This window comes from Chiloscyllium punctatum, chromosome 11, assembly GCF_047496795.1.
Source record: "Chiloscyllium punctatum isolate Juve2018m chromosome 11, sChiPun1.3, whole genome shotgun sequence".
Taxonomy (NCBI): domain Eukaryota; kingdom Metazoa; phylum Chordata; class Chondrichthyes; order Orectolobiformes; family Hemiscylliidae; genus Chiloscyllium; species Chiloscyllium punctatum.
This window is the reverse complement of record NC_092749.1, coordinates 113,167,636-113,183,344: the sequence shown is the minus strand read 5'-3', so window position 1 is coordinate 113,183,344 and position 15,709 is coordinate 113,167,636. Positions and strand designations below refer to the sequence as shown.

General features: G+C 43.2%; 1 protein-coding gene across 4 annotated transcripts in view; it reads left to right on the top strand.

Annotated features, from left to right (window-relative positions):
• The window catches only part of LOC140483348 (homeobox protein Meis1), a 302,240-nt gene that overhangs the window by 19,657 nt on the left and 266,874 nt on the right, over positions 1-15,709 (top strand). The gene's annotated exons all lie outside the window — the stretch shown is intronic.

The following is a 15,709-nucleotide window of genomic DNA, read 5'->3' as shown; positions in this document are numbered from 1 at the left end:
AGCTCTCACGAACAGTAATGTGGTAATGAGATGATAGTGATGGTTGAGCGTTGAATCTTTGCCGGGGAGAGCTCTATGATTTTGCTTCAGATTGATGCCCTGGGATATTTAGTGCCCTCCTGAGCAGGTAGATAGGATGTTGCTTCACTGGTTGTGAGCACTTTGATGTTGCTTAAGCTTGTGATGGCTGAAAAGTTAGCCTTTAGGTTTGGCCCAGGAACATTCCTTCCTGTGATACCTCCTTCTATAGTCAAGGCATGCATGGTGGCTACATCAGCAGGGCAACACCAAGGTAGGTCAGAAAGTATGTTGTGAAGACGATATAAAAAGTTTTCAGATGGGTAGAGATAGATTGAGTGAGTGGGCAAAAGTCTGGCAGTTGAATTATAATGTAGGTACAAGTGAAATTGTTCACTTTGACATGAGGAATGAGTGTTATTTACATGGAGAGTGACTGCTGAATGTCAAGCTGGGTGAGGGATCTGGGGTGTTGCACAGTCATATAAGGCTAGTTTGCAGGTGCACAGATATCCAGGAAAGCTAATGGTATGTTAGTCTTTAGTAGGAGGAGAGCTAAACATAGAATGTTCTGCTTCAGTTATACAGGGCATTGGTGAGATCACATCTCAAGTAAAATGCGCAGTTTTGGTTTCCTTATTTAAGAAAGGATATAAATACACTGGAAGTAGTTCAGAGGAGCTTTACTGGATTGATCACTGGAATGACTGGGTTGTTTTAGGTTAGATAGACTGGGCCTTGTTTCCACAGGGTGTAGAAGAGTGAGGATGGGTTGATTGAAGTATATAAAATCCTGAGTGGTGGGTGGGGAAGGGAACCAGGGGCCACTGCTTTAAAATTAGCAGTCACACTTTCAGAACAGAGATGAGGATAATGTTATTCTGTCAGAGGGTTTGAGACTTTGGAACGTTTTGCCTGGAAAGGTGACAGTGACAGTGAATATCTTGAAGGTAGAGGAGGAGAGTTTCTTGTTAGGCAGAGGACTCAAAGATCAATTGGAGATAGATGGAAATAAGAAATTTGAAATGTAAACAGATCAGCCATGATCTTATTGAATGAGGGAGCAGCTGGGATGGGCTGAATAGCCTGCTGCTGCTCCCATGTCATATATTCTGATGCCATCCTTTCTCCTTGCCCACACAGCTATGCGTCTTTGTGGCATTTTGTTTAAACACCTATTTCCAATAGCTACAACTTTCTTTCATGGTCATTTATGTTTTTTGCTGCCTCAACTTTACAGCAATGTTTCTGTCATTTTATGCTCTCCACTTTCATCCAGACCTCCAGCCCAGTCTTACAAAGTTGTGGCTCACACTTTACTCAGTTGTGGTGGTGTGGGCTGCCCAAGGGGTGAATCTGTGGAATTCTGCATCCAGAGAGCTCATGGACACGCTGAAATAACTCCACAGAGGCTAGTGTCCATCACCGAGTCACATTTTAATTACAGTCCTTAACTTTAGCACTGCCTCATTCAGGGTCAGCTACCAGAGCGTCAGCATCTCTGACATCACCCCTCTTTATCTGTCAGATAGGGCTCTCAGATTAGACCAGATTATGAGCCGCAATCGAGGAACTCATATTCTGAGGTCCAGCTTGCTGACCTTGTTACAATTACAACAGCTCAGTCATTGATCATGTTCAGAACAAAGATTGATTCTTTGGTAGTAAATCTATCCAGTGATGTGGGGATAGTGTGGAGCATTGGTGTTGAGCTAGAAGATCAGCTGTGATCTACTCGAATAGGCTAGGTAGGCCAAATGACCCATTCATGTTCTGACTTCCTGTTGCTTCCCTCTTACCTTGTTCAGGCCTGAAAGTTATTCTCTTTTTCCTCTGTTTGTGTTTTGTAATAACTGAAGGTTTCTGCTTGTGTGGGACCCAGCAGAAACATTCAGGTTTTTATGATTCTTAGCCCTTTTCCAGAAGACGTATACACTGACCCAGCTGGAATAACAAACCATTCTGACATTGGTTGGCATGGTAGCTGTTCTTTACGTGTTAAAGGGTCATTTTTGGAGGTGCGTCCTGCTCAGTTCATGCTTTGTTTGTTTCAGTCATAAAATTATTCTCGGGAAATGTGTGTTTAGGAAACTGTGTTTCCCAGGAATTTGTAAAGGGGAGTTGTACATTATGTTGCAAAACCAGCACTTCTATTTTCATTTAAAAAGAAACCTCACCCCTCGTTATTTTGCTGCTTCACCTGCTGATATTTAACCTGTTGCCATGATCACAACTTCCTTACGTTGTTAGAGAAATGGGGAGAGTAACAATGTGAAGGAATAAGGATATGCTTAAATATTGAATGTTTTAATGAGTTTAGCAGAAATAAAATGTATCATTCTCAGTATCAAGTTGTTTGAGTTTGGCTGTTTGAAAGCACAAAATGCTTAATTGCTTTGATAAATTGTTTATGAACCTTTAATTGCATTTTTTGTTTAATTTGTACTTAGACTTCTACTTTGTTTTGTGGTTTTGAGTGGCCTGTTCAGAGTTGCAGCCTATGTTTTTGACTGCATTTGAATCTTTCCTATAATCCATCTTTAAGTTGGTATCCACATAGGAACTGGGGTAGGCTATTCAGCCCATTGAGTCTACTGTGCCATTCAATTAGGTCACGGCTAATCATCTACCTCAATGCTATTTTGCACAGGATTCCCTTATCTTTTGAGATCACTAGTATCCAGAAACCTATCAAATTTTGTCTTGAATATATTCAATAATTGAGCCACCAGAGCCTCTTTGGGTGGGAGAATTCCAAAACTTCACGACCTTTTGAGTGAAGGAATTCCTCCTTATCTTAGTCCTGCTCCTTATCCTAAGACTGTGTCCCCTGGGTTGACTCTGACTTTCCAGCATCTGCAGTCCTCATATATCTAGCCAATATCCACCTGTGACACCTTGTAAGAGTTTTGTAGATCAATGCTCATTATGTGAAACTCTCAGGAATAGAAGCCAACTTCCTTCAATCTCTTCTCATAAACCAATCATGCCTGGCAATCAGAGGTTGGTCTGGTGAATTGCCATTTCACTTCTTCCCTATGGCGAGTACGTCTGTCTTCATATAAAGAGACCAAAACTGTATACCGTATTCCTGGAGCCATCTCAGCAAGTGAGGATTTCACCACTAAATAATGGCTCAGAGGCTAGGATCCCATCACCCTTTATTCATGTGTGCACAGTACATGGGCTCTGACCAGTTAGCTCAGAGCCTGTCCCTAGAGTGAGGGGACACTCTGAATCTCCGGTATTTTTTCTGGGTATATTATTTTATTAAACAATACACAGTTTACAAAAAAAAACAGTTAACAGTAACAGCAGTATACAGAGAAACAGCAATTTTACAAAGGAAAGGAATGGCAAAGCCAGCCCCAATCCCCACTGTTTAATCAGTTTTCAGGGATATGAGGACAAACCTCAAATCCCAATCTCCGGTTTTTTTGTTAACAGTTTACAAAAAAACATTTACAGCTGTACACAAAAGACAGCAATTTTACAAGGGAGAGGAGCAGCAAAGCTTAGCCCCAAACCCTACCATTCAACCATTTTACAGGGAGATGAGGACAAACCTCAAATCCCAGTTCCACATAAAATCTCCGGTTTATTTTTTTTAAACCCCACACTACCGCCTAACTGCGGTGGTGCTTATTTTTTCCCCTGCACCCATGGTGTGTGTGTGCAGGTGTGAGACACAGTGAGAAACACAAGGTGCACGAATCTTTATTCAATTTCCACCACCAGGAAGATATGAAAAACACCCGAGTGGCCAGTGACAAGCACTGCCCTTCACATCAAAGGGCAATGCTATGTGATCAAAACAGTGAAGGGGAGGGTAGGGATTAAATCAAAATAGAGTTGGACGGGGAAATAATGCACTCCACTCCTTGCGGCGCCCACCTCTCCCTGAACAATTCCAGGGTGTTGGTGGGCACCGCGTGCTCCTTCTCCAGAGACACCCGGGCTCTTACGTAACCCCGGAAGAGGGGCAGGCAGTCGTCCCTAACGACCCCCTCCACGGCCCGCTGCCTGGACCTGTTGATGGCCAGTTTGGCCAGGCCCAGGAGCAGAAAAATCTCCGGTTTATATCAGTCAGCCAGGGCTCCCTGATTGGACCAGGTTAACAACTCCAATCACGCATCTCATTGTCAATGAGATCTATCTGCCCCCTGTTCTGATCACTACAACTTCACAGCTGCTTTGGCATCCTGAAGCATCACCTATTGCAACCCTGAGTTGGTTCATTTAGATTCATCCATCCACATTAAAGCAAAAAGTTCACTTTCTTTTTTGATCTAGCTTCCTCCAAGCCCATGTGAAGTAACAGACAGAGGCCTCTCAGACCAACTGTTGCATTTGGGTGCTTTTACTGCTTGGGGGTCGGATAGCTTAGTTGGCTGGATGCCTAGTTAGTGATGCCAACAGCACCAGCTGAGGTTATCATGAAGGACTCTCCTTTACAACCTTTTCCCCTCATCTAAGGCACAGTGACCCTCAGATTAAACCACCACCAGCCATCTCTCTCTAATGAGAGATAAGTCCTGTTGTTCTCTGGGACTGTGGAGAATTTACCGTATCTTATAGTGCTCACGAAGCTCCTCACTGACTGCTAATCCTTTCTCTCAGATTGTTAGCTATTCTTTCATAGGATGTGGGTGTCACTGGCTGGACTAGCATTTATTGTCCATCCCTGGATGCCCTTGAGAAAGCAGTGGAGAGCTGCCTTCCTGAACTGATACTGTCTATCTATGTCCCGTAATGTTCAGCCATGTGTCCCTGTGACTTCACATCGAAGCAGTGGTCTGGCCGGCAGTGTAAATTACGAGTAATGTTCTTCGATCATAGTTGAATAAAATCGGCATTCACTATGAAACAATATGTTGAACATGTAACGTTCACATGGGAAATGAAACCACAAATCAATGCAATGGAAGTGAGTGCATGTATTTCCAAATAAAATGTTCCAGGGGCAGAGGTACTGTTCAGTTCTTCAGAGCAAAATTGTTGAACTTAATTTGAAAGAGAAATGTACTGGTTAGATTCTGATGTAGGTTTATTTGTGTGTGGTCAAGATTTTAAAAAATCACTTAATAAAAACCAAAAGAATTTCGGATGCTGTAAGCATCTAAGGAAGGGTCATTGGACCCGAAACGTGAACTCTGATTTCTCTCCACAGATGCTGCCAGACCAGCTGAGCTTTTCCAGCAACTTCTGTTTATGTTTGTAAAGCATTCATTAGTTTGGTGCATTTTGTGCGTTGACTGTTTGTGCTTCTTTGCACGATTATGCAGAAATTGGAACAAAAGTTTTACAAACTGTTGAAAGTGTGGGTTACTTACCTATTTATACTTTTTTTTTGTCATTTTTGCAATCCCTGAAACCCGGTGCCAATTTGGAAAGTGTTCGATTCATTGCCGAGGGCAGGGAGAAAAAGTGCATAATTTGTTTCACAAAACCCTCTATTTGCACAAAGGAAACAGCTTCCTTCAGTATCTCTGGCCTGTGCTTTTGTCCTGCGAACAAGGGGAAAATTTGGAGACTTCAGAACTGATTGCCCTCCCTCTCCTTTAAGTCCGAAGACTAGCTCTCCTGTGCTCTCAACTGATGGGGAGACTGATTGGTCCCAGTACAAATCTTCCCTTTCCATTTATGCCTGTGTCAGAATGAGGTCTATTGTTTTCTATTCAAAGGGTCTAAAGGTTTGCTGAAATGTTACAAATGTTCTTTTTTTTCGAAAATAAAATACCATTGATTCATTGGCACTGCATTGTCCTAGAATTATATTAATAAACTTGCTTTGACTACAAACGGTCGTCAAGGGGAGAGTGGAAATCTGGCTTTTAAGTATTTATCGCTCCAATTATAATTACTTCTTGGGAGAAACTGATAATCCGGAAATCATGTTGTTGTGGGAAAGCTCCAGTTGAAACCACCTCTCATTTTACATCGATATAAAAGAGCTGCAAACATTTTGTCCATTTCTGGAGATCACATTAAAGAGTGACTGTAGTGGAAATTGTAATAAGCTGAGATGAAATGCAACAATTCTTGCATGGTCGCTTTTATAATGTGGAGATAACTGTGTGAAAAGTTAGGGGAGGGGTGGGGTTGGGGGGGGGAGGTGGTTTGCTTCTGCCCAGCATCTAAGTCCCAACACAATGAAAATGCAATGAATCGGAATGCCTCACAGATCATGGTGGAATAGGAATTTCCAGCGAGGAAAATCTTTTCATGGTGAATTAAGCGGTGGAGGAGAGAAATAGTGATGAAAAAAAGGTATGCTCAGTTTCACAAATACTGCATGGCGGGCACAGTGGTGGAAGATTTAAGAACCTTAGTGAAGGCGATGAAGAATAGAACGTGGAAAATTGAATTTACTAAACAATTAAGCATTGAATTAGCCTGCATCCAGTGTAGGGGGGAGAGAGAGAGAGAGAGAGAGAGAGGAGGAGGGGGAGGGGGAAAGGAGTAGGAAGAGACAAATAAATCGGAGCAGCTCATTAAGGTATAGTGAATATGTCAGCCCAGTTGTGTGGCAGATACTTGCCAGTGAATCATTGCACAGTTCCTCTAAGCAACCTTTTTCTGAAGTCACACACTTAATCTGGTTAATAAAAGCTCTGCTGCTGAGGCCAGTCTGTCTCCCCATATTTTCTCATATTATTCCCGGCTTTTCTATTAATTACAAGTTGTATTGCCAATCAACAAGAGTAGTAAGGGACAGAATAAATGGAATGAGAGTGCCCTGGAGATGTCACTTCTAGGATCTGATATATCCTGGAACTCCCTTGGGTCTCTGCAACCTCCCACATGCCTTGCTGGTCTTTTGTTCAATTACAGTTAATGCAATAGTTTGCCATTTTCTCCTTCTAATTATATTTTCAAGTGGGATTTGTAGCACATAAAAAAACATCCTTTTACATGTTGAAGCACCAGGGCTTTGTGTCTGGTATTGTCAGTCCCCTGAGTGCTGTACCATTCTTCGTACAGAGCTCTGAATAAACAAATCCCCTTTTTAAAACCTGCGATGGTGCAAACTGGCGATAAATACTTTAACCCTCCACACACTGAAGACTGCAGCAAGCAGCTTCTTTCCAACTGCTTTCAGTGTCCAGTTGTTCCTCGGTATTTTTGCCACCTGTTAATTCTTTATGATGTAATTAGCGGTGTTCCTTTGGAGTGTGTTTGTTGGCCACTTGTGAAATAAAAAGTGAACATGGTGTTTACTGATCAAACATCCCATGAGATGTAAGAATATGATTCTTAATTCAGCAAAAATAAACCTCCCCATTGTAAAATCTGTCTTGGTGCTCTGTGGCAGCAGCCTTTGATGTATCTAAAATTGTGATCTTCTCCCATTTTGACATAGCACAGGGGGAACCCATCCCTGGGGCAGGCGGATGACTATGTTTGAACCTGGGTCAGTATTTTTACTGCCCTACTCCCCGTCTCTCTCAGGAACTGTGAAGATAGCACCCAGGCAAACACACACAGGAAAAAAAAGAAACAGATAGCTGACAAGATAGATTCTCTCAGTGAGTCGGCCTTTTAAAGACTTCAGGCTGGATAGAAATCTGCTTGGAACGGTTTTATCTTTTGCTGATAGGCTTTTGTACTTGTGTCTATTAAAACCCACAACACGAAAAGGAGAAAAACAGAAGTGATTCCTGGTCCCTTCAGGATTGAGTTTCTGAAAATAAGCAACAGTTTTGTTTTAAAAAATCCTGATGTGCGTTGAGTTCCGCTGCTTTAAATGGGTTGTATTTGTTCAATTCCAGTGGGGGGTTTCTGGAAATTGGTGCTAAGCACACATGTGTGCACACTATCATTCCATTAGCTTAAAATTTGAATTTATTCCTTAGAGCTTTAGCATCTCGCATCAGCAGAAATCAGAGCAGTTTGCACTCAGCTGCTCGATGGGTTTGAGGTAGGGGAGAGAGTGTATCTGGTCAGTGGGCTGTCTTAAACCGTGCAGGTCATGCATGTGTTTTAAAATACCGTGCATGCAAGCAAGTTGTTATTATGATGTTCCTTTAAAGGGAACATTTGTTGGCTTAGCAATTCTAGCTGCTGCTCTATTAAAGGAAAGTGTGCACTTCATGGAAAGAGGCGAATGAGAAGTAGTTTCTTTCCAAGTGGTCTTTTAGTGGGAGAGCTTTCTTGAATTGCTGCAAATCCTCCTCTTTGATACTGTTTAAAAATCGTATTCCAAATCAATAGCGTAAGCCTCGGATTGAATGACAATATCACTCGTTTTGAAGTACAGCTTAGATTTGTCCAAAAACGCAGCATAATAAATTGTGCATCATCCAAATGAACACATGATTCGATCTATATGAGAAAGTAACTTCCTGGCTTTGTTAGTATGTTGTGGTTGTAGTGGACAATAATTGTTTAATCGTTGCAGCCTAGGACAGGGAATCTGAGAGTCCTAACAGAGAAGGGACACAGTCCGCATTATAGATCTTTTGGTGAGTTTTGCAAAAAAAAAATTTGATTATTCCCCCTTAAGGTAACTTTGCAATCCGCAGTTCTGTGTAGGATAGTTTACATTGTACACATGAAGGCCTACCTAGAATGACCCACAACTTATTGCTGCATTTTAATCACTTGTCCTGAAAGCTGATTAGATGTTTTTTTTTGTTCTGGTGACTAAGTCCAGATTTGAGCAAAGAGCGAGTTGTAATTGTGTTTTTCATCCTCCCAAAATTTAATTTGCAGCCAATTTCTTTCCTATGTGGATGTAACATTGAAACATACCAAATGGTAACAAGCAATGTCTGTTTCAAACTCAGTAGCACAGGGTGACTGGATATGGGGCTGAGTCCATGAGGCTTGCAGAATTCCTCTCTGTCCCTTTGTTACACATGAAGTGACAAAGAGCTGAGTCCGTGTGTGACCCACATGGTCCTGGTTCGCCATGTGGCAAACCTCTTTCCCATCTAATTCTTCAGCTTTTAGCCCATCCAAGGTTTCTACCAGATTGATTTTAGCATTTATCAGCTAAGTGTAAATTAAAGTCTCACTGCATAGACATATCAAAATTAAATGAGTATCACGTTCACTGCATTTAACTTTTCCATGTTTGTTTAGCCTATTTGTTAAAGGGAGATTGTTTATCCATTGTAATTTCTTTGGGTCTTGCTTTCTACAGAGAAAATGCTTTTGAATATTGTTTTAGCCAGGAGAAGGAACGCTGGAATAGTAAGAGGTCACCCAGAGACTTATTAAAGAAAGGATATCAAAGGGCTTTGGAGTAGGTCAGGGAAGGTGTACTAGAGTCATACATGGAATGAGTGGGTTATCTGAGGAGGAAAGGTAGGAGAGACTGGGCTCGTATCTATTGGAGTTTCAGAGACTCAGAGCTGACTTGTTTGAATCATATAAGATTCTGAGAGGACTTGACTGGGTGGATGCTTTTTCTAATGGGAGAATCTCAAACTAACAGACACTGTTTAAAAGCTAGGGATCACTCAATTAAGACAGCTGAGGAGAATTATTTTGTTTACGGCCTGCTCTGTGCCTATGGAACTCTCAAAAGATGATGGAAGCAGAGTCTTTGAATATTGATAAGGCAGAGGTAGATGGGTACTTGACAAGCGAGGGGGGTGAAAGGTCAATCAGGAGTAAGTGGGAACGTGGAGTGAGCAGATCAGCCACAATCTTATTGAATGGTGGTTCAGGCTGGAGGGGCTGAATACTCACTCCTCCTCTATGTTTGACCATAAGTGAGATCATGGCTAACCTGCATCTTGGCTCCATATCGTTAATGCCCTTGCCTACCTAATCTCTGTCAATTTCAGATCTGAAATGTTTCATCGACACCCCACTTTCCCTCTCCATCCCCACCCCCACAGTTTAATGGGGGTCAGTTCCAGGTTTCTGTCCTCTTTTGAATGGAGAGGTTCACCCTGACACCACACTTAAACAGCCCAGATCCAATTTGTGGATGAAACCCCTCATTCTGAATTCTCACTTCCCCCTCTCCTCCTGATGAATTAATTTCTTTTCTGTGTACTTTTCCAACCCCTTTAATCACCTCAAGTCAGCACAGTCAGCTCACTGTTTAATCTTTTACTTGAGGGTATGCAAGATTAGTCGGCGCAACCCTGCAATCGCAATTTAACCCTTTCGGTTAGTCTGAAATATTGGTGATACGCAGAACTGTGCTAATGAGCCTGTGTGCCAGTCATAGGTCAGAACAGTCAAGTCCAGTCAACGTGTCAACACAGTGAGAAGCTTGGCACAGAAGTTTACTCAATCTTTTCATCAAATGTGCGAAACATTAGCTTCTTTTTGCCAATTTCACAGGAGCACAGGAGATAGGAATCAAGAGGCCATCTGGCCCAAGTGAGGCTTCAATGATTCACTGACATTAGCGTTATTTTGGTAATATGGACCCAATGACCCGAAAGGCCTCATCTATATTATTTAAATCTCAGATTCAGTCAGATCATGGCTTATCATCTCACTCTATGCCAAGTTTCTGCACTATCTCCCTATCCCTTCATGGCATTAGTATGCAGAAATCTCTTGATCCTGCTCAAAGGTTGAGCTTCCAAAGTTGGTTGGAGGAGAGAATCCCAAAGACTCGTTCCCCCCGCCTCCCAGAGTGAAGGAGTTCCTCCTCATCTTTCTTTTGGATGGTCCACTCCTTTATTCTTAACAAGACTAACAAACGTTTTTTTACTCGAAGCCACATGAGCCTTCAACCTGCACAGTAAAGAATCCCACATCTCTCAGCTTGTTTCTAACCAGGATGTGCAGGCTTTAAAGTTGGATTTTTCGCTCTGGGTGTGAACTGTCCAACGTTTTGAGGCCTGGAAACTTTTACATATCTTCAGATTCCTGGGTGCTGCCAGTCTTCAGTCCGGTGGCTGGTTGGGACCCAGGGGCTGACTTGAGGCAGGATGAGGTCTGGGAGCTGTCTGGATAAGTGGTTGATGGGGCAGGCCCTCATGGTGAGGACAGCTTCAGGAGCAAAGCCAGAGGCTGGTGAGGCCTGAGATTTTCCATGAGATATGAAGGAGCCGGCTCCATCCATTGCACAAGGTCTGCGCATACAAAGAGAAACGCTGCATCTCCCTGGACCTTGGCAGGCATCAGATCGTTCTGCTCCCAAGCTGTCTTGGCACGCAAGCCACAGTAACTGGTACCACATTAAAGCTGTAACCAGGCGGAACTGCTTTCAGGCAGCTTTCTGACTCCCCTTCTCCATCACATGGGAAGGCCAATGTGTGGAGTTGCAAGGAACAATCGGGCAGTGTCTCTTCAGCTGGGCACTCCCACCCAATTCACATCAGTTCCTCACTGTTTCTGACAGAAGGGAACTATTACGTTTAAGTAGCGGTGTCAGGAAGAAGCTCACGTGATTGGAGAGCTGCAGCATCTGCTTCCACTTCTCTCCTGAGTTACTTTGTTTCTTGCTACAACCTTAGCCAGGAGGTGATGACCTAATGGTATCCCTGCCGGACTATTAATCCATAGACCAAGGTGATGTTATGGGGACCCGGATGTGAATCCCACTACGCCAGGTGGTGGAATTTGAATCCCAATAAAAATCCGGAATTAAGTGTCCAATGATGATCATGAAACTGTAGCTGATTGTTGGAAAACCCCATCTGGGTCACTAATGCCCTTTAGGGAAGGAAACTGCCATCCTTACCTGGTCTGATCTACATGTGACTCCAGACCCACGGCAATGTGGTTGACTCTTAATTGACCCCCGGGCAATTAGGGATGGGCAATAAATGTGATATGCATATCCTATAAACGAATAGAACAAAATCTCCATCGGTCAGTTTAAGGTTAGGGACAAGTCAGGTTAGAGTGAGGGAGTAGAGGTAATAATATCCATGAAATCATGGGATTCCAAATTGCCCACTTCACACTAGAAACTGCCAAAACTGTTGGCTGCCACTCGGTTCAGCAATAACCTCTGCTCAGCATCAAGGGTAAATTACTGCGTGATCTTTGCATGACTCAGAAGGCTGAATGCCGATCCACAGAGGGTGGGCACAGAGGCAGGATGTGCCATGCTGTACTGGGACCTGGATGCAGGATTTGCTTCTTTCTCTGTCACCCCTCCACATTAAGATGTTTAGACTCGAAAAGTGGTGCCGCCGGATGGACATGTTGCCACCACTTTGAACAATTGGTGCCAAGTTCCCCATGGTCTTTAATTTCAATGCTGCCATGTTTCAAGGAGAGCTTCAGACTATAGGACAACCACATGTCTTTCAACCAGTCATCTCTCTCATTATTTAAGTGCCTAAATTGAACAAATCCATTAACCTTTTATGTAGCTTTGAATGTAATTTAAACAGTGCTACAGCATCTAGTACCCACAGTACTCAAACCTCTTGCAATAATTCACTGCCCTAGTCAATGGGTTAAACATTACTGTCATTGTGGTAGGACTATACACATATCTGCTCAAATATTAAGGCCTCACGAATTCACTACATGTGTCTGTGTAAAACATCAACTTGTGGATGTAATTACTTAACTCATGGCATTAATTATTTTGGAAAAAGAACAAAAGATCAACTTTTATCTTGTGGACACAGAAGTAATATGCTGTTTTGGAGAAATCTGCTTTATTATTTTGCCCAAATAGTTGAGGTTTGCAGAAAAAGAATCATTTGCTCCCACACAGGGAGCACTTAATCTTGACCAACTCATCTGGGAGTTGTCACAAACAATGACAGGGCACTTCCCCACAGGAAAACTGGAGATTAAGTCACTCCTGCACATCTCCCAGTTCCAATTTAGAATTTGTGAATGTGTGTATTCGATCTCTTATCACTTTGATCACAGTCTTCTGATAGAACTGAATTTGAGGAAGCAGTCGGGGTGTGTTCAGGCACGGGGTGGGCGAGTGGAATTAATTAAGTAAAAAGACCAATGAATTAATTTACCGGGCATTTAACTGCTTTTAATCTACGTAAACTCCAGTGGTATTTTGTGAAGGACTCTCCTTCTCAACTTCTCCCCTCACCTGAGGCATGGTGACCCTCAGGTTAAACCAGTGCCAGTTGTATCTCTCTCTAAGGACAGAACAGGTCTGAGAACTCTATCTTTTACCAATCATGAGTGTTACATCTGAGTCACTCTAACTCAGTTGCTGGACTACTAATCTAGTCTGGAGACACAACTTCAAATCTCAGCCTATCAGCTGGGTGTTTGTATTCATTTAATTAAATGAAGCATGGAATTAAAGAGCTCGTATCAGTCATGGCAGCCATGAAATGGTTGGATTGTCATGGCAAGTTCTTTCAAGTATGAAAATCTGCCAGTCTTACCAGGTCTGGTTTACATGTGAACCCTGGCCCACAGCAATAAGGTTGATCCCTTAACCACTCTCTGAAATGGCCTGGGCAAATCCCACAGTTAAACAGGACTAGCCTGAGTGAATATCAGGTTACAAACAGGTTGCGTTCTTGGGTATGTTCGTAAGTTGATGATGTAGTATATGTATATCCTATATGGGATCTCATTTATACACTCCCCCATTTATAAGTCAGACATTCATAAATTCGGGACTACATGTATATTAGTAAAAATGCATCTGTACCTTCTTGTCTGTTCTAAGGTCAAATGCTTATTAAATGCAAAATCAGTTTGAAAATGCATGTTGTGATTGGTTGAAAATGAAAGAGTAAAATCACGTTCTTTATTGTTTCTTCGGAGTCATTTCTGATACTAAAGGAGAATGATGTGAAGCTGTTGCGTGGTGATAGTGCGAGTGATATTGATGTGATGTCACTGTCGTGCTGAATCAGATATTTCATGGGTCCTTGGATTCAGAGAATCATCAAATTATACACCACAGAAGAGGCGGTTTGGCCCATTGACTTTGGACTGCCATAAATCCATTAAATCTGTACTAGTCCCACTTCTCAGCATTTGGATGTTATGAAACTTCAAGTGCTCAGGCAGGTACATTTTAAAGGTTGTGAGGTTTCCCACCTCCCCTTCCCTCCCTGGCCGTGCATTCCAGACCCCCACCATGTTCTGGGTAAAAAGTGTACTCCTCAAATCCCCTCAATCTCAGTTTCAGGAATCAGATTGCACAAAGGATTGAGATTAATTTTTCACTTGTGGCTGAAATTGGGGGAAGAGTTGGGATAAAGTTAGACTGTCAAATAAGCAATGGGTCAATGACAACATTCATAGAGCACCTTTCAACATAGAAAACAGCCCAAGGTACTACACAGCAGAGTCTGTCAGCATGAAAGTGAGTTAGAAAAGGAGACTATCAGAAAATGCAATTAGAAGCTTGGCGAGAAGCTGCCATTGCAGTTAAATGTAAATAAGGAGATGGATATCTAAGAAACGTGTGAGTGAGAATATAAATGGGACGTGTAAAGACATGTTTGCTATGAAGTGAAAGGCAGCAATATTTTATCGATGCATAAATGTTCTTTGTGATAGATGGTAGTTATTTTATATTTGCTTTCAGTTTCTATTGTGGATTGCCTTTGCCAAAGTGATTGAATTGTGAAGGGATGGAGAAGAGACCTGACTCAGAACTGTCCTGTATAACCATCTGCTGGAAAGCCTTTTGCTTTAGCCATGGTGGTGTAAAACATAGAATTGTAGGAGCATGAGTAAACCATTCAGCCCATCAAGCTGCTCCACCATTCAGCATGATCATGGCTCATCCTTTACCTAAGGAGCATAATCCCATTCTCTCCCCAGAGACCTTGACCCCTTAGCCTCCAGTATTGATGTGAACCTATATTCACTGGCGTTCCCTGATATCAGGAACACGCTGGTGTAAATTCACAAAGGCAAACTGACATATACATGAGGTGGAGGAGGTTAGTGCAGTGACAAAGCCACTGGACTAGGAATTCAGAAATCTAGCATTACGAACTCACTGGGGGTACGGGCTCAAATCCAACTCTGGTGGAACTGACATTCAACTCAACCTCCAAATGGACCCCACCACCAGGGATATATATTCCCTCCCCATCAATTTCCGCTTTCCGCAAAGACCATTCCCTCCGTGACTACCTGGTCAGGTCCACGCCCCCCAACAACCCACCCTCCCATCCTGGCACCCTCCCCTGCCACGGCAGGAATTGCAAAACCTGCATCCACACCTCCTCCCTCACCTCCATCCAAGGCCCCAAAGGAGCCTTCCACATCCATCAAAGTTTCACTTGCACATCCACCAATATCAGTTATTGTATCCGTTGCTCCCGATGCGGTCTCCTCTATAATGGGGAGACTGGACGCCTCTTCACAGAGCACCTTAGGGAACATCTCTGGGACACCCGCACCAATCAACCACACCACCCTGTGGCCCAACATTTCAACTCCCCCTCCCACTCTGCCAAGGACATGGAGGTCCTGGGCCTCCTTCACCGCCGCTCCCTCACCACCAGACGCCTGGAGGAAGAACGCCTCATCTTCCGCCTCGGAACACTTCAACCCCAGGGCATCAAAGTGGACTTCCCCAGTTTCCTCATTTCCCCTCCCCCCACCTCACTCCAGCTCCAACCTTCCAGCTCAGCACCGTCCCCATGACTTGTCCGACCTGCCTATCTCCCTTCCCACCTATCCACTCCACCCTCCTCCTTGACCTATCACCTTCATCCCCACCCCCACTCACCTATTGTACTCTATACTACTTTCTTCCCTCTCATTTATCTCTCCAACCTTCAGGCTGTCTGCCTCTATTCCTGAT